General features: G+C 38.1%; 1 long non-coding RNA gene across 1 annotated transcript; it reads right to left on the bottom strand.

Annotated features, from left to right (window-relative positions):
• Nucleotides 1–1,243: 1,243 nt before the first annotated feature.
• Nucleotides 1,244–21,589, bottom strand: LOC120154518. Its single transcript, XR_005518885.1, has 4 exons — nucleotides 21,464–21,589; nucleotides 20,639–20,644; nucleotides 2,489–2,491; nucleotides 1,244–1,253 (listed from the first exon to the last, which is right to left on the bottom strand). It is a non-coding gene; the product is annotated as an uncharacterized LOC120154518 (long non-coding RNA).
• Between the last annotated feature and the right edge of the window lie 1,565 nt (nucleotides 21,590–23,154).

Below are 23,154 nucleotides of genomic sequence, written 5' to 3'. Positions count from 1 at the left end.
TTTCCCAGGACTCAACAATATAGAAGATTATAAGTCACACTGCAATTTTTTTTTTCTCAAACAAGGTACATTGTCAGTTCATCAGTGTGTATAAATATTTTATATGTATATATATTGTATGTTTCTCTAATATTTGGATCATAATTTGTATCTTTAGCCTTAAATTTTGAATTCATTTATCATTTGCATACATGTGAGAATCATTCAAATTTAAATTAAATAGCATTTTGTAAGTATCTGAGTCGATTAACATTCACAGGAATAACTCAAATCTTTTGAAATAAAACTTAAAACAAAGTGAATTAAACGTTTGAATACACGATCCTAAAGGGGCTAAACTTGAATTCATCTTTTTTATATATAGGCTATAGGGGTACTTTTACCTCTGAGATTGTACTATATAATCAATTCTAGTCTGTGTGTGTGAAAATACACTTAATTTAGTCCTTGAACTTGTGCATTGTATTAAATTAACCTTTTGACTAACGTTGACTGTTATTATGCTGATGTGGTGGTTCATTATATTGATGTCGTAGTCAATGATGTTAACATAACATGAAAATCTATTGATATTGACCCATCTGTCCACATGTGAACGATGTAGAGGAATAACATTTGTTTTTTTTTTTAAGAATTCAGGCACGTGAACGATGTAGAGGGGTAACATGATTTTTTAAGTTCAAGGGTAACATCGATTTTTTAAGAAGTTAAGGCAATATTGAATTTTTAGGAAGTTTAAGGGTAACATTTGCCCTCAAACTTCGTAAAAAGACCTATTATCCTAAAAACTTCCTAAAAAGCTCAAATATTGTCCATATGCTATATAATCATTGATATTCTGATTGTGACATCAACACTATTTACGACTATAATAGTATAGTAACAATTACCGTTAGTCAGTGTAAAATTGATGCAATCGAGGGTTAAATTGGGTGTGTATTTTTGTGAAAGGCTAAACTGATTGTATGGTACGAATTCATGATAAAAATACCCGTTTACCCTTTTCTGGGTTCATGTAAACTGGGATTCTTCACAAACTGGCCTTCTCCTTGAACACGAACTGTTGGAGTTCAAAAGCTTGCATGTTACCCTTAATTTTATTTGGAAACATTTTCTCCCATCATCAATCTTTTGTGTGATTGAGTATGCGTAAATGTTAACATTGTGGTGTTATAACCCAGAAATTTCATGTAATGCTTGTGCGATTATGTGGGCAAATGATGTTTGTTTAATTTAGTTCTTACTCAAGGATGCTTGGTTTTAAGTATTAATTTGCAAGTTATTTTGGGTTAGACTAAGAAGAATGAATTTGGTTTGATATGTTATTTCATCAAGCTTGAGCTATCAATCGAATAAAATTTAATATTTTAACAAATAATTTGAGTAGCTCATAAATTTATTTGCTTTTTTAAATATATTTTTAATTAAAAATTTCAAGTTACTCGAGCTTTTTATAAATCTGAGATTGTTATTTGTTTCTTCCTTCTAACATGATATGAAGTTTATACCACGGAAATCCTTTGAAGGATGTCAAGTGAATGGATTCAATAACGTCGTGCCAGTGCAGATGAAATATGTTTAGATCTTTTTCTTGAATTTAATTTCTCATCCTTTTAAATTCATGACTTAAAACAATTTAATAATAGCCACTTGAATAATATAAGATTGTATTGATAGATTCTCCGTTTTAATGATTTACATTTTTAATTCATATATGTGATTTGATTCACGTCTTAGAAATGAACTCAAAGGGAAAATATTGGAACTTTTGACAACTATTTTTTTATTGCAAAATAAATTATTTAAATGTATTTTACAAAATACAATTTATTTGATTCTAGCTACACAATTATCAGATTTGAAATGCTTGAAGCACTTGGTGTACGAGGCAGGTATTCAATATTAGATAAAGGGCATATCATCCAATAGCAATTATACCAAGCTGAGGACTACCTTCAAATTTTCAGGGTAAATTACGTGTTTAATACTTAAGTTATCAATTTTGATTTGTTTTAGTACATAAACTTATAGGTTTTTTAAAATCATACTTAAAGTTTAGTTTTTGTTTCCTTTTAGTATTCGCCCTTCAAAATTTCAGTTTTTGTTTCATTTTAGTATCCCATTCAAATTTAACGTTAAGTTTTGAAAAAATTGAAAGTTTATGTACGTACCAAAATTGATAGTTTAGGTATTAAACACGTTAAGTTTTTAATGGTGGGGTATTAAAATGAAATGAAAACTAAATGTTCTGTATGATGTAGAAAAAAAATGAAAATTTAAGTATTAAAACAGATCAAATTTGATAATTTAGATACTAAATGCGTAATTTACCCAATTTTCAATGCTCAAATTGTCAAGATCAGCAATGCAAGTCTGCACTTTCAGATATTGGTTTCAAGAAATAGACACCATTCGTTTGAAACAAAGCTAAATGAGAGGAAGGAAACAGATGCATACCTTTCTCGGCTTCACCTTAACTCAGCTGTACCTGCTGATCGCCCTCCCCTTCATTTCTCATAGTTGGAAGCACAAATTGCTTCCCTTTGCGCCGTTGAGTGTTGAAGAGGCCTTTAACGGAAGTAACAAATCCATGAGTTGGACGCTTTAGAAAGGTTGCTTTCTGATCAGACTGATCATCGTCACCGAGATTGAATTCACCATCAGGAGAAGCGGTTATACTTGGTTGTTGACTGTTTCCCTTGTCTTTGAATTTCTTACCCTACCAAAATGTAAAAGGAGAGTCAGCAGATCTACATTCCAAAAGCTCACACACTTGCATATAGTATGTTATTCGGATCCTAACCCAACAAATAGGAGGGAAACAAGACTGGTTAAGTTTGAAGTGGGAGAAGATTCGGAGTACGGAGATTTGAAGGCAGGTTTACAGGAGTATCATTAAGATACCTTAGCTGAATTCCAGTTACAGACTTTAGGACTCCCCATGTAACATGCTTCTTAACTCGAGAGATCAGTCTCCTCCATGTTCCAATGAACTCGACTCAACTCGAGAGATCACTTCCAACAAATCTGGACCATTCGTACGTAAGTGATAGCTCAACCAAATGCACAACAACAGAAATACATGACAATAGAAACCAAATAATGACAACAAAAAACATGAGATAACCAATTAAGTTAGTTGAAGCACCTGACTTAACTTGACATCGCGAAATTTAATCAGTTTAGGAGGCCTAGCCTTTTCTCTTCAATGGGTTTTACAACCTGAGATGGTCGACCGGCTTTAGCAGATTTTGTCTCTCATTTTATCCTGTTGCTCAATGGGATCAAGAAGGTTCATTTTCGAGGATTGAGCTTGCATGAGAATTTCGGTTGCTATGGACTCTGCAACAACGTCTTCCATTCTGTCGAAAGAAGATATTCTCCTCAACCCGGAGCCAGATTTTAGGTCTGGCAATTTTGTTGCCTGCAAGTGGGTTCAGAAAGAGTTTATGGAAATTACTGCATTATAATATAAAGATATAAAGCCTCAATAGAACCTAGTGGCTTAAACAAATCAAGAAGTTTCCGTGTTAATACAAGTTACTGAAATATATGGAAGCTTACTTGGGAGAATCAGTCGGCAGATCAGTAATAGACGCACTTGATGTGTGTGATGCCTCAGGCTCTTTTGATATTAGGCCGATGTTGTTGTGATATCAATGCTTTTCTTTGCCCTTCTTGCACCAGAGATTGTCGAGACCTTCCAAACTTCCTGCATATCCCAAGTTCCAAGCATAAAGAATATCACCAATTGCACTGAAAATTTGCTTACAGATTCAAAGACCCGAAGCCCAAAACTAACCTTCTGTTTTTGTGAATGTTGGTCTTCTAATGGGAAAAGATATGCCCACACCATTCTGTACATTGCCTCAGTCAAATGAATCTACATTGCCTCAGTCAAATGAATCTTAAGCGGATATAGATCTACCTACAGCACAAAAGCAATAACTTGTCATAACTTTTCTTAGCACTTCGGAGCTAACTTATGTATCAGAAAAGCTCCTCCACAAGCAACAAGGTCCACTTCTAAAGCCATGATACCATTAAACTATTGCATTGCATTCACTGCAATTGACAATATACAAGACCCTAGTCATTAAGCAATGTCAAACTCAGTTTTGAGGAAACAAGGGCCGAAAGCATGATCAGCAAAATCCGTGTCTCTTTTTGGTCGACCTTGCTTCTTGTTTCCTCTTGCTTTTAATGGCATCAATTCCAGATGTCATCTTATTTCCTGCATGAAATCATTTAATCATATTCACCGCTGATCTAGCTATAATTTCTCACAAAGCTATGACAACCTTTTAGCTTGCCTTTTAGTTCCATTATTCATCATCTAATCTGTAAGACCAACTCATGGGAATACATAGAGAAAATCGACTATGTAGGAGATTATACATATGTCCATAGCAATCAACTTGCTTAGAACAACATATGAACCAGATCATTGGTTCAATCAAACTGCAATCAGGGAACTCATGCAGGACTGAGCAATATATAAAAACTACTAATGGTTCTGTATTGAAGTCGGTCAAAATATAAAATGACTAACGCATGTAAACAATGAACTCGAAAGGGAAAGAAAGGGGGGGAAAAGAAGTGAATTGTACTTGTAAAAGCTCCAGAACAGAATTTCCACCCCTGGGAGCTCTCTGCATTGCATCAACACGAAGCAGCACTTTTCTGCAACAAGGAAAGTTGGTATCATGATTTTCTAAATAATTGTGACAATAAGCTTAGTTATCTAATCCAAATCTTCACACAGATTAAAATTTCAAGAGGAAACTGATCATGTATCTAGGCAAGTTTCAGATTGCATAAATGGAAAAACCAGAGGACCATAAGACAGAAGTAACTATAGGACTAGGTTCATTTGGCATTGGGTGCCAAAGTGGGCATTGAAGTATAGAAATTCAGAGGTTCAGATGAGGCGTGTTGTCAAAACGATTATAAATCTTGAATGGGGAAAAATAAATATTCTAATAAATGTCACAAACTATTATAAGTAGTGTTTAAGTTAAACTCTTAATCCTAATTTATCTCTAAAACTATCTCTTAATATGTAGAAAATATGACTCCTATTTTATCTAGGTCTCTAATTCATGTATATAAATATCCCATATACCCTCTTGTGTAAGATGTAATTTTCCTTTGAATAGAAGTATTTCAATTCTTTCACTATCGGAAAAATCTGGTTATTTACATGGTATCAGTTGCCGGAATCGATCTCAGCCTTGCTGTCGTCGCCGTTTGTAATTCTTCCGATCAGCAGTGTGCTTTCAGTGCACTCCCGTCCTCCCAATCATAAAATCCCATCAACACGTCGTACCCATCACAACAACAAACCCTTCACAACACCATCTTTTCTGGCAGCGCCACCCTTTTCACAACATAGTACCTTCGCAGTGTCGTCCTCCTTGCTACACCACCGTAGCGTTGCTCCATTGAATTGTCACACCCTTCGCAGTGCTATCCTTATCGCAGTGTCATTCTCTTCGCATCGCAGCACAACCCCGTCGCAAACTCATCGTCCTTGTTGTGCAATCACATCACTGCTCTTCTCCAAGTACTGCTCTCCTCACAATGCCGCTTCTGTCGCACCACTGCTCTCCTCGATGTACTGCTCTCATCACATTGTTGGTCCAGTGCTGCCCTCATCACAGCGACAGTCCTTCCCGCTGTTTGGTCACTGTTTGGCCAGCCCGGTCTCACCGTAACACAGCCTTCAATTTCTTTTCTCGACAGTTATGGCATTTCCTTCTTCATCTAATCTTCCATCCGAGACTGAAAATTTCATTATCCAGTCGTCTCCTTCCGACTTGATTTCCTCGTCTATTACTTTTCATCGTCTAAATGGTGAGAATTACATTGCCTGGTCTTAATCCATGCGTCTGTTGATTATCAGTCTTCGAAAACACCAATATCTCCCTGATAATATGTCGATCCCCGATCCCTCTGATCCCCAATACGACACTTGGCTCACCGAGAACACCATAATCATGTCGTGGCTCCTCAACTATATGTTGCCTGACATTAGCGTGGATATCATGCTCTATACCACTGCCTTCGAAATATGGAATGCTGCCAAGGAGACATACTCCAATCAGGAAAACTCGTTCGCTCTATTTTCCATTGAATGCTAGATCAATGACTTGAAGTATGGAAATCTCACTATTACGGAATACTTCACTCAGCTGTCTCGCTTATGGCAGCAAATTGATCTATTCGAAACTCTTGCTTGGCAAACTGGTGTTGATGCCAAACTCTATAAAGGGCTGCTTGAAAAATGACGTATTTTTCAATTCCTGTCGGGGCTGGGCATCAGGCCTCTTCTGTCTCTTCGCGAGGTGTTCTCTGAGGTCTGCCGCGAAGAAAGCCGCCGCTCTCTGATGCTTTCTCCATCCGTTGAAAGTTTTGTCTTGAATACCCATTCCTCCGGTGACACCCGTGTCAAGAAAGGTCCTCCCTGGTGCAATCACTACCGGAAACCTGGTCATGTTCGTGATAAATGCTAGAAGCTACATGGTTTTTCGGCCAATTGGACTCCATCGAAATCCTCCTCACATCTATCCCCACGATAACTCTACTGTAACAACATTGGAATGTGGTTCCTTTTCTCGTCAACAGCTGGATGATCTACGACAGATGTTTGGTCATTTACAGATTCCACCTACTATTGAGCCTAAGTCTGCCTGCACTGTTAGGGAAGGTAGTTTTCCTTTTGCCTTCTTATCCCCTTCATCCGGATGTGTCTCTTGGATTGTTGATTCCGGAGCAAGTGATCATATGACAAACAACTTCAGTTTATTTTCAACCTTTCACAAAAATGATATCTCATGCAGTGTTTGTACTGATGATGACTCCCTATCACCGATTAAGTGCAATGGCTCCGGGTTGCATTAATAGTCGAATTATTCTGTCTAATGTTTTAATTGTTCCAAGTTTGACTTGTAATCTTCTTTCGATTAGAAAATTATCTACCGATTTGGGTTGTACTTCTCATTTTACTAGTGATCATTGTGAATTTCAGGATTTGACATCAGGAATGGTGATTGGCAATGTTAGGCGTCGTGGTGGACTCTACATCCTTGAAGTTCCTCCTTATGCTCCCATTCCAAACCACTCACTCGCACCATTTATTTCTTCCTTTGTTTCAGTTTCTCCTACAGATGCGGCTACCGACATTGTGTTATGGCATTTTAGGTTAGGTCACCCAAGTTTTCCTCATCTTACAAAATTGTTTCCCAAATTATGTACTAATAAAAATCCCGCATCATTTTATTGTGAAATTTGTTCTCTTGCAAAACACATTCGGAGCTCTTATCCTCCTTCTCTCTCCCGCTCACCTAAACCTTTTTCTTTAATTCATAGTGACATCTGGGGACCTTCACGGGTTACGGGTTTACATGGAATATTTTGGTTTATTACCTTTATTGATGATCACTCTTGTATCACTTGGACTTTTCTTATGAAGGATAAATTTGAGTCTTCTATCATCTTTAAACGCTTCCACAAAATGGTTGAAACATAATTCCAAAGTTCATTGGCATCCTTAAATATGATAATGGTGGGAATGCCTCTCTTATTCGTTGGGATCTTTCTTCCAGGAAAATGAAATAATCCACCTCACTTCCTGTGTCGACACTCCACAAGAAATTGAGGTCGCTAAACATAAAAATCGTCATCTTCTTGAGGTAACGCGAGCACTTTCTTTTTTTCTTCTAATATTTCAAAATACCTTTGGGATGAGGCTCTCTTAACATCTACTTTTCTAATCAATCATTTGCCTAGTAAGATTCTTGTCTTTAAGTGTCCATGAGATATCATCTCCTCTAAATTCCCTCATTTCAAACCTTTTGCCTCTTATGTTCCACTACGTGTCTTTACTTGTAATGCCTTTGTCCATGACCATAATCCTCATAAATATAAACTTGATCCTCAGGCAATTTAGTGTGTCTTTGTTGGTTATTCTTCCTATTAGAAATGTTATCATTGTTACTCTCTGATAACTTCGTAAAAAGACTTAAATTATACTATTTCCACTTAAGTTATTGCTCGTCTAAACAAAGTATGCACTTCATTTTTAGTTGCATTTAGTTATATATAGGTTGTGGTGGATAAGTTTTGCCTAGGCAAGATTTATTTGGCTTAACTGATGCTGCTGAGGAGAAGGGGTTGTTTGAGTTGTGTTTGTGCAGGAATTCTACAGAGGAAGAACAATTCAGTCGTGATAATGAAAAGTTGCAAAGGCCAATGGAGCATATGAGAACGTGAGGAGCAGATTTATCTCGCCGAGGTAAGATTTATCTGAAGAATTCTGAAGCAAATGTGGCGAAACCGCCTATGTCACATGCCAACTGGATGACATGCTTCACGTGCAAGCAAGCCTTGAATATCCTGACAACTGTCAGCCACATTTCCTTTTTAAGTTTGGGAAATTAATAAATGCTAATTAAGGAAACTCCAAAAGTATGCAAAGCCCTAGGAGATTCTCCTTATAATTACCAGCCGTAACCGCAAAAAGAAGGGGGCAAGGAAGAAGAAAGAAGAGCTTTACCTTTGGCGTGAGCAAGCAACTGCAGTGCTTTCCCTCCGTCTACCACCAGTCTTCCTTGGTGTCCTCTATAGCCAAACGATAGCAGAGCGGTGATCAGGCCTCGAGAGAGGGTGATCACCAAGGTAGGCGTGGTGCTGATCAAGATTGTCGCGACAGAGCCCTCGGTTTTGGGAGTCGTTCTTCCTTTGTTTTTAAACTCTTATTTTATTTGGGGTTGTATTAAATGGTTTAATATTGGATGATCTTTGATAACTCCATGAATACTTTACTTGGTGTTAAACTTTGTTTTGCCTGAACAATATTTTATGTTTATGAATGATGAATTATGTTTGCTTATGACTGTTTTGCTCATAGTTTAAATATTTTGTAAGAGCATCAAGAGATCGCCTGGGGTTTCGGTCAAACATGTCTGGGCATTGTAAGAGCATCGAGAGATAACCTTTTGTCTAGAAAGTGATTCTTGAATTCGAGAGAATTAAGAGAGATCAACGTGAGCAAAGGAATGAATCTGGGATGGTGAAGTTCTAACTTGTCTACCTTAGAGATAAGGAGTGAGTTTCAAACGACTAAAAGGGATAAAGGCTAGAGTAGGTTAAGACAACGTCTCTAATTAACGCCGAGAGGTATTGCCATAGAAACGGTCTAAGAATACCTAGTAATCCTGTCGGGCAGTTTAGCGAGTCATAATAATTCATTCTGGGCTTAAAATAATTGTCGCCGAGACAATGGTTTAACATCAGTGCTCTGTGACACGTCTGAATATGTGAGGTTGTTTGCATTATTTTTAATCCAATACTTGTTTTGTTTTATCTGTCTGCATATTTTCTTTGTCTCGACCACACTTTCTGAAATCATTGAATCATTATTCTTAGCTCCTTAATATTAGTTCTTAGCTTTAATACTTAGTAGGATTAATTTGTGGCATTAGTTCTAGTTGTGGTGAAAATATATTTCTAATCAAATCCCTGTGGAGACGATACTCACTCACTATTATATTACTTGCATCGATTGTGTATACTTGCACATATTAGCTTGCCTTAGCATATACATTCACAAGCGATCAAGTTTTTGGCGCCGTTGCCGGGGATTGGCAACTGACGAAATTTCTAGCCATAACAAGTTCTTTGTGTCACTTTATAATTATTTAGGCTAATGTAGTTTATTATTTTCTTTTATAGGTTTTTATTATTACATGACCTTGAGATCTGTTGGTAAGCCTTTGGAACCATTCGACCCCGAAGTTGAGCAATCGTTCAGATAAAGGTTGCGTGCCCAAAGAATCAGAGAACAATTGAATCAAATGCAAAACGACATGGGAGATTTAGGAGATCAAGTTGCAAGGCCAAGAGCGATACGAGATCATTTAAACCCAATTCTCGATGACCTCAATCCTGGCATAGTGGCACTTGAGATACAAGCCACTCATTTTGAACTCAAATCGGTGATGTTTAATATGCTGAACTCTATCGACCAATTTGGTGGTACACCCAATGAAGACGCTAGACAATATATGCGTGCTTTCCTTGAAGTATGCGATTCATTTAGACAACAAAGAGTACATGAATATGTGCTCAAATTGAAGCTTTTTCCTTACTCCTTACGTGATAGAGCAAGAGTTTGGCTCAGCGGAGTTCCTTCCGGATCAATGGAGTCATGGCAAATTTATGCAAGAGTTTCCTACTCCGATATAACCCGCCTAATATGAATACACAGCTTCGGAACGACATTGCGAGTTTTCGCCAAGGCAATGATGAATTAATGTGCGAATTTTGGGATATGTATAAAATTTTACTTTGCAAATGTGTTAATCATGGATTTCATGATTGGACGCAAGTGGTGATGTTTTACAATGGAGTCAACACACTAACTCGAATGATGTTAGATGCCTCAGAAAATGTCACCCTACTAGACAAATCACCCAAGGAAACTTTTAACATCCTCAACAGGATAACAAATAATGACTATCAATTTCCAAGTGCAAGATTGGGAACTAGCAGAAAAACCTCTAGAGCATATGAATTAGAAAGCAAAGATTCGGTAGCAGCCCAACTTTATGCCATAACCAATATGTTGAAAAATTTGCAACGTCCTAATGAGGTAAGAGAAGTCAAGGCGACCAATAATGTATGCATATTCTGTCAAAAAAACCATCATGAGAGTGAATGTCCTGAAAACCATGAGTCAACTAATTTTGTTGGCAACTACAATCAGAACAACAATAATCCCTATTCGAACACGTACAACCCTGGTTAGAGACAACACCCAAATTTTTTGTGGAATAATCAAGGGAACAACAATAATCAAGCCATAAATTACAGGCCACAACAAAATAATTCTGACCATTAGCATATTCAGAATCAGCATCAGCAGCCCTGACAGAACAACAAAGGTATATCTTCTTCCTCTAACACTCATTCCAATACTAACTCCTTGGAATTATCCTTGTAGGAATTCATGGTCTCGACAAAATATTTTATGGCGTCTACAAAAAACCTTGATGCACGAACATTCTGCAACAATAAAAAATCAAGGAAATTTGTTACAAAGCCAGGCAACACTTTTGCAAAGCCACAGTTCAACTCTCAGACCATTGGAGAATCAAGTGGGACAGATTGCCACGACATTACATTCTCGCCCACACGGAAATCTCCCTAGTGATACTGAAGTCACTAAGCATCATGGGAAGGAGCAATGCAATGTACTTACGCTAAGGAGTGGAAAACAAGTTGATCAAGATGACAAGTTTGGGGGAGAATAACTGAACAATTCTCGCCAAGGCTTAACACAATCGGATGAGGAATCTGAGAATGCTGAAAAAGAAAAAGCGCATGAAGAGAAGGAAAGAAGTGAAGGCTCAGAAAAGCATCAACCGGATAACAAGAAATTCATGGTCAAGGCCAGTAATTTCCCTGCACCATCAGTAGTCGATGTGAGACCTCCACCACCGTTCCCTCAACGGTTGAAGAAACATGATGATGACATCCAGTTCAAGAAATTCGTTGATGTTCTGGACCAGTTGTGTATCAATGTGCCCCTACTCGAAGCCATCGAGCAAATGCCTTCCTATGCCAAGTATCTGAAGGAAATTGTTACAAAGAAAAGAAAGGTAGAACGTATCACCACGACAACAGAAATCTGCTCGGCAGTGATCAAACTCCCACAAAAGAAAAAAGACCATGGCAGCTTTGTAATACCATATTCCATTGGTAATGATTTCATCGGACGAGCTCTTATTGACTTGGGATCAAGTGTAAACTTGATACCAAAATCGATACTCATGAAACTAGACAGGTATCACGCCCATCCCACCTCGGTCATTCTACAGTTGATTGATCGGTCTTATGTGCGACCCGAGGGTACAATTGAAGACGTCATAGTAAAGGTAGATAAATTCATCATATTTCCAGTGGATTTTTTCATTCTGGATTGTGAAGCTGATGAAAACACACCAATTATTCTGGGACACCCATTCTTAGCAACAGGCAGAATCATAATAGACTGTGAAAAAGGATAATTCACCATGAGAGTTGGTGAGCAAAGTGTCACGATCAATGTATTCAACTCTATGAAATACGCAGACGATCCAAAGGAATGCCAATGCATTAATAAGATTGAAGAAAAGGCAATCCTGGGACGAGGTAAATCCCTAAGGCTCGATGAGTACATCAATTTGTACCATGAACCTACAACTGAAATATATAAAGCAGAAAACTTTGGCCCTGACGAAATATTTTTAGAAGACGGTTCTGACAATCATGGCCACGACAATGAAAATCTACACACTGAATACCCTGAAAGCGATACCAAGGCAAGATGCGAAGAAAAGACAAAGAACCAATTGAGATTTCTTCATAGGCCAGGTATGAAATTCGAACCTTTAGATTATGTTGAAGTTAAATCTCAAGAGTCATCTTCAGAACATGCACCGAAATTGGAGCTTAGGACTTTACAATGACATTTGAAATATGCTTATCTAGGAGTTGATGAAACTTTACCAGTGATAATCTCTGCCAACCTAACCTCCGAACAGGAGAAGAGTTTGTTGAATGTTTTGTCACATCACAGAAAAGCTATAGGATATACGATGACAGACTTGAAAGGAATCACTCCAACCATATGCATGCGCAAAATCAATCTTGAAGATAGCCACAACACCTCGGTGGAACCCCAAAGACAGCTCAACCCGATCATAAAGAAAGTAGTCCAGTCCTATATCCGATAGTTCATGGGTTAGTCCAGTCCAATGCGTGCCAAAGAAAGGTGGTGTAATCGTGGTTAAAAGCAAGCATGATGAGTTACTCACCACGAGAACAGTCACGGGCTGGCATATATGCATGGCTTATAGGAAGCTCAACAAAGCCACAAAGAATGATCATTTTCCTCTCCCTTTCATTGATCAAATGTTGGATAGATTTGCGGGAAAGGCATTTTATTGCTTCCTCGATGGATACTCGGGGTATAACCAAATTGCCATCGCACCCGAAGACCAAGAGAAAACAACGTTCACATACCCGTATGGTACCTATGCATTTAGGCGAATGTCATTTGGACTGTGTAACGCTCCAGCTACATTCCAACGATGCATGATGGTAATCTTTCCAGATATGGTGGAAGAGTGCATGGAAATATTTAAGGACGACTTCTCCCTTTCAGGTGATAACTTTAACCGATGCCTCGACAATTTATCCAAGGTATTGAAACGTTGTGAAGAAGCCAACCTAAAACTGAATTGGGAAAAATGCCATTTTATGGTAACTGAAGGAATAGTGTTGTGACACAAAATTTCATGCCATGGCATCGAAGTCGACAAAGCCAAGGTGGATGCAATTGCAAATCTTCCCCACCATGCAGGATTCTATAGGCGGTTCATAAAAGACTTTTCTCAAATCTCTAAACCCTTATTTCTTTTGCTTCAACAAAATCATCCATTTAAGTTTACTAATGATTGTTTGAATGCCTTCACAGATTTAAAGAAAAAGCTTTCAACAACGCCAATAGTTATCCCACCAAACTAGAACGAACCATTTGAGCTTATGTGCGACGCTAGTGACTATGCAGTTGGAGCAGTGCTAGGGCAACGTAAAAGTAAAATTTTTCATGTTATCTACTATGCAAGTCGAACACTTAATGATGCTCAAGTGAACTATACCACCACTGAAAAGGAACTCTTAGCAACAGTATTTGCATTCGATAAGTTTAGGCCATATCTAATAGGCACTAAGGTAATTGTGCACACAGATCACTCAGCTATTAAATATCTGATTAATAAAAAAGATGCAAAGCCTAGACTAATTCGGTGGATATTATTACTGCAAGAATTTGATTTAGAGATCAATGATAGAAAAGGCATAGAAAATCAAGTGACGGACCATTTGTCTAGGCTAGATAACAAACCTGATTGTTCTGACATCAAAGATATTAAAGAGGATTTCCCTGATGAGAAAATATTATTTGTCACGGCTGCATCGTGGTATGCTGACATCGTTAATTTTCTTGTTAGTGGTATTGTTCTTCTTGATTTATCTAGCCAGGGCAAACGGAAATTTCAACATGATGTGCGACATTACTATTGGGACAAACCATTTCTATTCAAGCAGTGTGGAGACCAAATAATCTGAATGTGCATTCCAGAAGAAGAACAACAAGATATCCTACTCCAATGCCACTCTTCACCATATGAAGGGCATTTTGGTGGGATGAGAACAACAACAAAAGTGCTTCAGTCAGGATTTTATTGGCCAACCCTATTCAAAGACACGCATGAATTCTACAAGTCATATGATAGATGTCAACGTACAAGAAACATCTCAAAACGGCATGAGATGTCATGTCAACACATTCTGGAGATTAAACTTTTCGACGTATGGGGTATAGATTTCATGGGACCTTTTCCAACATCATTCAGAGATATGTACATTCTCTTGGCAGTGGATTACGTATCAAAATGGGTTGAAACCATTGCAACACCTAAGAACGATTCCAAGCCGGTGTTGAAGTTTTTGCACAAAAATATATTCAATCGCTTTGGAACACCACGAGCTCTCATTAGCAATGAAGGGACACATTTTGATAATAAATTGATTGCCAAGGTACTGAAAAGATATGAAGTACAACATAGAATTGCTATGGCGTATCACGCTCAGACGAATGGACAAGCTGAATTATATAACCGAGAAATCAAACCGGTCCTCTTAAAAGTGGTCAACCTAAGTCGAAAAGATTGGTCGCCGAAGCTAGATGAAGCACTATAGGCTTATCGCATAGCATTCAAGACACCGCTGGGAATGTCCCCGTTTAAGCTAGTCTATGGAAAGGAATGTCATCTACCAGTTGAACTCGAACACAAAGCTTATTGAGCCATCAAAAAGATAAACATGGATGCTCAGCTTGCTGGAGAAAGAAGACTATTGGAACTGAACGAGATTGATGAATTTAGAGCGCATTCATACGAGAATGCCCGCCTTTACAAGGAGAAAACAAAACAATGGCATGATAGAAAAATATTGCTGAGGCAATTTTATTCTGCACAACAAGTACTGCTCTACAATTCACGCCTTAAGTTATTCCCAGGTAAGCTAAAATCACGATGGTCAGGACCATTCATCGTACACCAAGTCCATGACAATAGAGCAATTGAAATTTAGAACCAAAACGATGGTTCTATCTTCAAAGTGAACGGGCAGAGACTCAAGGAGTACAAAGGAGCCCCAATCATGCGCGACAAACCGACATCGTTGTCACATGATGCCTAAGAGTTTGCTTTTCTTAATTGAGCAAATATTAGTTGCCTAGGCAACGAAAATCTAAATTTTGTACATAAATAAGTTAAGTTATTTTATGTTTTAATCCGTTTTATTTTATTATTTTCTTCTTTCATATTGTATGCGAGCAAGGAACACGTGGCAGCATGGGGAGTTGAAGCATGCATGAAAAAAAGGCCTAGGGTACGTGATTTGGCGAAAAAATAAAGAGGGAAAGAAATTCTTTCTTCCCTTTTATGTCTTATCAAATATTTCTCATTTAATGAGAAATCTCTTCCCCACCGTGTAAAGACCAAAATACCCCGAAACTACCCATCACTTTCCAAGAAAAACTACCCACTCTTCTTCTTCTTCATCGTGTTTCCTTCTTTCTTTACAAACTAGAAAATTTCCTTTCTTTCTCTCAAAATACCTCCCCATCGCCACCACTAAAATCAACCAAGAAAAATGGTGAGATCGAGAACGGCCCCAACCCTAGACAGAGTTTCGAACGTTTCTAAACAGCCGAAGCAGAGGCACGCTTCAAAACCATTCAGCAATGCCAAGTCTATTTGGAAGATGCATTCGTTTTTCCAGCCGAGTGAGAAGAGCAGTTTGGCCCTGAGGTGATAGACGTCATAAAGAAGCATAACTGAGAGAAGTTTGCTCGTAATCCTAACGTCGTAGTACCAAAAATGGTGAGGGAGTTCTATGCCCACCTCGCAGACATATCCAACCACACGATATATGTTGGAGGAAAACTCATTCGCTTTTCCCCTTCTGTACTTAACAAATACTTTAAGTTGGGGAAAGTGGATGACCAGCACAAGAGATTTGTGGCTGAGGCAGATGAAGAAATGTACAGTGGAGTTCTACAGGATTTATGTTTTGGGTGGGCCAAGTTCGAAGGGAATGCCCTCATAAGAAAGCGAGTAGATCGTCGAGCCCTCAAACCACACGAGAAACTATGGAACCATTTTCTTAAAGGCAAGCTGATGCCAACGTCCCACAATACCATTGTCCTCGTTAAGCGGCTAATGCTGTTGCACTCGATCATATACGGTAGGACGATCGATGTTGGTGAGATCATCTTTGAGCAGATCCATGACTGTGCCAAGAAGAACCGTGGTAACCTACTATTCCCAAACAACCGCGCTGTGCAGAAAGAAAAAGGTTCCTAAGGAACCATTCGAAGACTTCATCAAACCCAATGAGGGTATTACAAAGAAAAAGGTCCCCGAGTTGATGAGTTTCAGTGATGACGACCCAAAGGAGGGTCTGGAGCGAGGAGCAAAATCGGTTGCCGCGACTAGAATGGTCGTTATGGTCAAGCACACGCGTGAGACGTGTGAAAAGATCGGGCGCTTGGAGGACCAAATGAAAATTGACTTTGAATACGCCAAGGCAAGGGACATGAAAATCAACGTCTTCATCAAGGAGTTGCTCCCAACCACAATGATCAAACTGCCAATCTTCCCCAATGTCATCCTCAACTACAATGCGGGCGGCATCACATTTCATGCCTCGACCTTTTATATCCCTCCAGGTGTTCCACCAGAGGTGCCCAGCGATGTGCCACCATTTTCAACTCATGTCCCACCCGTACCAGAAGAACGCCAAGGAGACACCGATGAGTTCCTCATCCTTCTCCACCACCGAAAGTAGCAGTGATATTCCACCCCATTTCTTCACTGATGAAGATTTCACGCCAGCACCGAAGCAGCCTGAGTAGGATCATATTCCATCCCCAGTTCTATTAACACCACCAGCCCCAAGAGCAGCTCCTAGTCCACTACCAGTTCTAGCACAACCGACTCCCGTGACCGAGCAATCCACTCCAGCCGACCAGCAAGAAGCGATACAATAGAACGACAAGGCGTATACTTAAACCGTATCCTTATAAGCCAGAAGTAGTAGACTCGGGATCCGAGAGCCCTTCCCCTCCCAAACGATGTCGCACGAGGGCGTCCAGTCAAGCCACACCACTACAGTAAGTTTTTGTAGTTTTCATTTTTTTTCGCATTTGCATATAACATCATTTAGTTTAGTTTTCATGCATTGAGGACAATGTATCCCTTAAGTTTGGGGGAGGTGTTTTCCATTCTGCCATACTTTGTTAAATAGTAATTGATGTTAATTGGTTGAAAATTTTGGTTGTCATGACATAAGCAAGTTAGGATTATTGTTAGGAATGAATTAGGGATGCCTAATGATGAATGCAAAATTTTATTGCCTAGGCCAGAATTATTGTAAAGACTGTCTGAAGAAGAGAACCAACCCTAGGCTTGATCCTTTGAAACTTATAAACACAATTGTAGGCTATCTTTACTCTAGGTAATCTGTAAAATTTTTAGGAAATAACTTTCTAATTGCCGAGACTTCAAAAATATTCTAAGGGTAAGGTAAAAACTCTCTAGTGTTTAAAAACTTGAAAACTCGAAAAATACAAATTGACACTCTTATGTGCAAAGGCATGAATAATAAAAACTCCAAAAGAAATTAAGAGTAGCTAAGGCATATGAGTGAATAAAAGTAGTCACATGATGACTCTGCCCGACTAGCTTGGGGGTGGAAGGTATGCTCCCTTTCACCTAGAGTATAGAACAGTAGTTGTGATGAGTCGACTCCCCTATAAAAAAAGTTTGAATAAAGAGAATAAAATTTGGTAAATAACTAGGAGTATAAACTAAGCCTAATGAATAATTTATTGCCTTGACAACCTAGAAGTGCTTACTTTAAGTTTTCTAATTACCTCTATGCATAGTATGGTTACAATCACGCACACATAATAGCAAAGGATCCTGACTAGGGAAGGGACTTGACTAATATGACTGTCGAACATGTTGAGGCCACATATTTTTGCTGAGGGTTGAAATCTCAAACTTGATGATGTTCATGATACTGCTTTGTCATGACAATTTTGATTTTCTTCTAGTTATTATCCATTGCTTAAGGACAACCAATAGCTTAAGTTTGGGGGGTGTGATAACTCCATAAAAAGACTTAAATTCTAGTCTTTCCACTTAAGTTATTGCTCGTCTAAACAAAGTATGCACTCCATTTTTAGTTGCATTTAGTTACATATAGGTTATGGTGGATAAGTTTTGCCTAGGCAATATTTATTTGGTTTAACTGATGCTACTGAGGAGAAGGGGTTGTTTGAGTTGTGTTTGTGTAGGAATTCTACAGAGGAAGAACAATTCAGTCGTGACAATGAAACATTGTAAAGGCCAATGGAGCAGATGAGAACGTGAGGAGCAGATTTATCTCGCCGAGGCAAGATTTATCTGAAGAAGTCTGAAGCAAATGTGGTAAAACCGCCTATGTCATATGCCAGCTGGATAACCTCCTTCACGTGCAAGCAAGCCTTGAATATCCTGACAACCGCCAGCTGCATTTCCTTTTTAAGTTTGGGAAATTAATAACGGCTAATTAAGGAAACTCCAAAAGCATGCAAAGCCCTATGAGATTCTCCTTATAATTACCAGCTGTAGCCGTAAAAAGAAGGGGGCAAGGAAGAAAAAAGAAGAGTTTTACCTTAGGTGTGAGCAAGAAACTATAGTGCTTTCCCTTCGTCTACCCCCCAGTCTTCCTTGGTGTCATCCATAGCCAGACGATAGCAGAGCAGTGATCAGGCCTTGAGAGAGGGTGATCACCAAGGCAGGCGTGGTGCTGATCAGGATTGTCACGACAGAGCCCCCGGTTTTGGGAGTCGTTCTTCCTTTGTTCTTAAACTCTTATTTTATTTGGGGTTATATTAAATAATTTAATCTTGGATGATCTTTGATAATACCATGAATGCTTTACTTGGTGTTAAACTTTTTTTTTCCTGAACAATATTTTATGTTTATGAATGATGAATTATGTTTGCTTATGACTGTTTTGCTCATAGTTTAAATATTTTACCTTAACACTGTAAGAGCGTCGAGAGATCGCCTGGGGTTTCAGTAAAACATGTCTGGGCATTGTAAGAGCATCGAGAGATATCATTTTGTCTAGAAAGTGATTCTTGAATTTGAGAGAATTAAGAGAGATCAACGTGAGCAAAGGAATGAATCCGAGATGGTGAAGTTCTAATTTGTCTACCTTAGAGATAAGGAGTGAGTTTCAAACGACTAAAAGGGATAAAGGCTAGAGTAGGTTAAGACAACGTCTATAGTTAACGCCGAGAGGTATTGCCATAACAACCGTCTAAGAATACCTAGTAATCCTGTCATGAAATTTAGTGAGTCATAATAATTCATTTTGGGCTTAAAATAATTGTTGTCGAGACAATGATTTAGCATCAGTGCTCTGTGACACGTCTGAATATGTGAGGCTGATCGCATTATATTTAATCTAATACTTGTTTTGTTTGGTTTTATATGTCTGCATATTTTCTTTGTCTCGACCACACTTGTCTGAAATCATTAAATCATTATTCTTAGCTTCTTAATATTAGTTCTTAGCTTTAATACTTAGTAGGATTATTTTGTGGCATTAATTCTAGTTGTGGTGAAAAGATATTTCTAATCTAATCCCTGTGGAGACGATACTCACTCATTGCTATATTACTTGCATCGATTGTGTATACTTGCACAAATTAGCTTGCCTTAGCATATACATTCACAAGCGATCACTCTCTTTCTACAAATGGTTCTTCACATCTATGGATGTCACTTTTCATGAGCATAAACCATTCTTCTCAAAAATCGAAATCCAGGGGGAGAGTGAATCTGAATTTCAATTTTTACCAATTATTACTGAGTTACCCATCTTCTAATGGAAAAACTACCACTCCACAACCTCTTAACACCACCACATCTGATAATGAAAACCAATCCATTAATCCCATCGACTCTCATAAAACACCCAGGCCATCTACCGATATTCTCACCTATACAAGATGACCCAAACAAGACCTACCTTCTACACTGTAGCTAATACATTGTCAATAGCCTGAACTAAGTTTAAATCCATCGATAGACAAAGGAGATGATGACCAAAGTAAGTTGGATGTGGTAATTGATACTAGTGAGTTACCAATTGCTCAAAGAAAGGGAGTTAGATGATGTACAACTCATTCGATTGGTAAATTTATTGATATGGGAAACTAATGTTTGGTTTTAAGACTTTCACAGCTCAGGTTGATCATATTCACATTCCAGAAACCATAGAGGAGACATTAAAAAGCCCTGAGTGGAATAAGGAAGTTGAAAGAGAAATTTCAGCTCTAGAAAACAACAAAAACCTGGGTCATCATTGATCTACCTAAGGACAAGAAACTTGTCGGCTACAAATGGGTTATCACTCAGACTTATGGAGTTGACTATCAGGAGGACCTTTGCTCCAATTGCAAAACTCAACACTGTTCGAGTTCTATTATCCTTGGCAGTAAACAAGGATTGGATACTTCACCAACTAGATGTGAAAAATGCATTTCTCAATGGAAATCTTGAAGAAGAAGTCTATATGCAAGTTCCACCAGGAATTCATTCTGGGAATAACCGGATATGTAAACTACTAAAATCATTATATGGTGTCGCAGCCGTCTTTCGGTTGGACCCAGAATTGGGATTCGACTTGGATTAAACGAATTAGGAGTCACCACCGATCATTTATTTTAAGAATAAAACAGGTTGATCGGATACCTCGATTTTTACCTGATCTGTATTTTACTATAAATGTGTCGGGTTTGGGAGTTGGTTACGGTCAAGGAAGGATTAGCACTATTGAACAACCCTTTCGGTACTAATTAATTTATTGGTTGCCTTTAATTACGAAAATTAAAATTAAAATTAAAACTTAAAATTCAATTCGAATTAATTAACTTTGATCGATTTAAATTACTACTGAAAAAATTTAAAAATATGTTAGATAATAAATAATAAATGAATATTAAAAAATCAAAGGGAAAAATAAAACTATAAAAAAAATTAAAATTTAAAAACACGAAAAGATAAAAAACCTTTAAAAAGTGCAGTTCCAAGATGGCCAGGAAATTGAAAATTGTACCATATCTATAAATAAACAAGTTCTGGTGGTAAATGCTCGTATCAAACTGGCTCTTTAAAGCATATTCATTAAAGATAGATGTCATTGATGGGACAATAAAAAAATTAGAGTGTACATGTATGCGCCTGTTGCAACTGGAAGATCAAATAAAGTAGTAACCTCTGGTAAAGACCACAACTGGTTTATATTCCCTTCCTTTGTATTACATTTACGGTTGGTAGTACATCACAGGTCGTTGCCCAAGAAGCATATGCTGCCCATACTATGGCCCACTTGGATGAAAATATACTTGAGGTGATTGCATCATTTCTACTCTCTGTTTCCTTAACTTCCTTATCGAATTCTCCAGACGAAGATGCAACAACTCCAAAAATAAAACTGATATCATCAACAATGTTTACAGTTGAGGAAGCTTTCTTCACACTAGATGCTACTTCAGGTCCTCTCTTGTTTTGTCCATCAAACATGAGATCCAAATTGTTATCTCTTGGGCTTGGAGAACTGCTGGGTCGAGAACCCACAAAAAAGGATTCGAGATCGTCATCATTCTTTTGTTGGCTTACCCTCGCAGAAGCAGCTGATATTTCCCTAGCCTCAAATACTGCCCTTTCACGGGCTTTAGCTTATGCTTTCTGCATTGCAGCTCTTTTGTTTCCCCCTTTTTATTTTCATTTTTACAGGCCCCACCGCCACTTCATTGCCCCAGAGCTTTGCATTGGGTCGTTGGTTGAAGCAGAGTTGAAAAGTAAGGTCCAGAGAGAGTGCGAAAAGCCCCATTTTCTCTAAAATGTTTCTCTTTTTTATAGGAGTATTTTGGAAGGCTTTGTGCTTCGTGTAATCAAGTTTATTAGCTTAGTGTGTGGGGTAGTGAAATGGTGGAGATAGTGGGAGTTGTTGGGTAGTTGAGATAATAGTGGGTGCCTGCAAAAAAATAAAATAATAATAATAATAATATAATAATAATAATAAATAAATAATAATAATAATAATAAATAAATAATATAATAAAATATTTTGTAGACCAGACAAAAATGGGTGTCTACAACTGCCCCTCTTTGCATATTTTTGCGTTAACAAGAATAGGGTAAAGACGAAAAAAGACAATCAGTTTTTGTCTGGTGTTCTTAAATGTGATTGGGCTTCCTGGAATTGGGCCTTTGTCTTATTCTCGGTTTAAAGATTTTGGCTTGAAAATTTCTTCCAGAAAGTAGTTCATCGTTGTCATCGAGCTGAATGAAATCGAACACGTCAAGTCTTTGGTTGGCATATAGCCCTTCTCGACTTAAGCTATGCTGCAAATGATGTGCCTTGGAGTTGAGCGTATTCGAAATCGAAGGTTTGGTGTTTCACGAGAAACATTTTCAAAGGTTTTTTTTTGTGTTTCAAGAGAAACTGTCTCAAGGGAGGCAAAATTTTGTTTCAATAGAAACATATTCAAAGATTGGTGTTTCAAGAGAAACTGTCTCAAGAGAGACAAAACTTTGTTTCAAGGGAAACTGTCTCAAGAGAGACAAAATTTGTTTCAAGAGAAACTATCTCAAGAGAGACAAAACTTAGTTCCGAAAGAAACTGTCTCAAGGGAGACGAAATTTGTTTCAAGAAAAACATATTCAAAGATTTTGTTTCAAGGGAAACTGTCTCAAGAGAGAAAAAATTTGTTTCAAGGGAAACTGTCTCAAGAGAGACAAAATTTGTTTCAAGAGAAACTATCTCAGCGGAGACGAAATTTGTTTAATGTAAAACATATTCAAAGATTTTGTTTCAAAGGAAACTGTCTCGAGAGAGAAAAAAGTTGTTTCAAGGGAAACTGTCTCTAGACAGATAAAATTTGTTTCAAGAGAAATTGTCTCAAGAGAGACAAAA

The sequence above is a fragment of the Hibiscus syriacus genome, unplaced genomic scaffold, assembly GCF_006381635.1.
Source record: "Hibiscus syriacus cultivar Baekdansim isolate YM2019G1 unplaced genomic scaffold, ASM638163v2 tig00111131_pilon, whole genome shotgun sequence".
NCBI classification, from domain to species: Eukaryota; Viridiplantae; Streptophyta; class Magnoliopsida; order Malvales; family Malvaceae; genus Hibiscus; species Hibiscus syriacus.
Note: the sequence above shows the minus strand (reverse complement) of the source record. Positions and strands in the feature narration are given on the sequence as shown.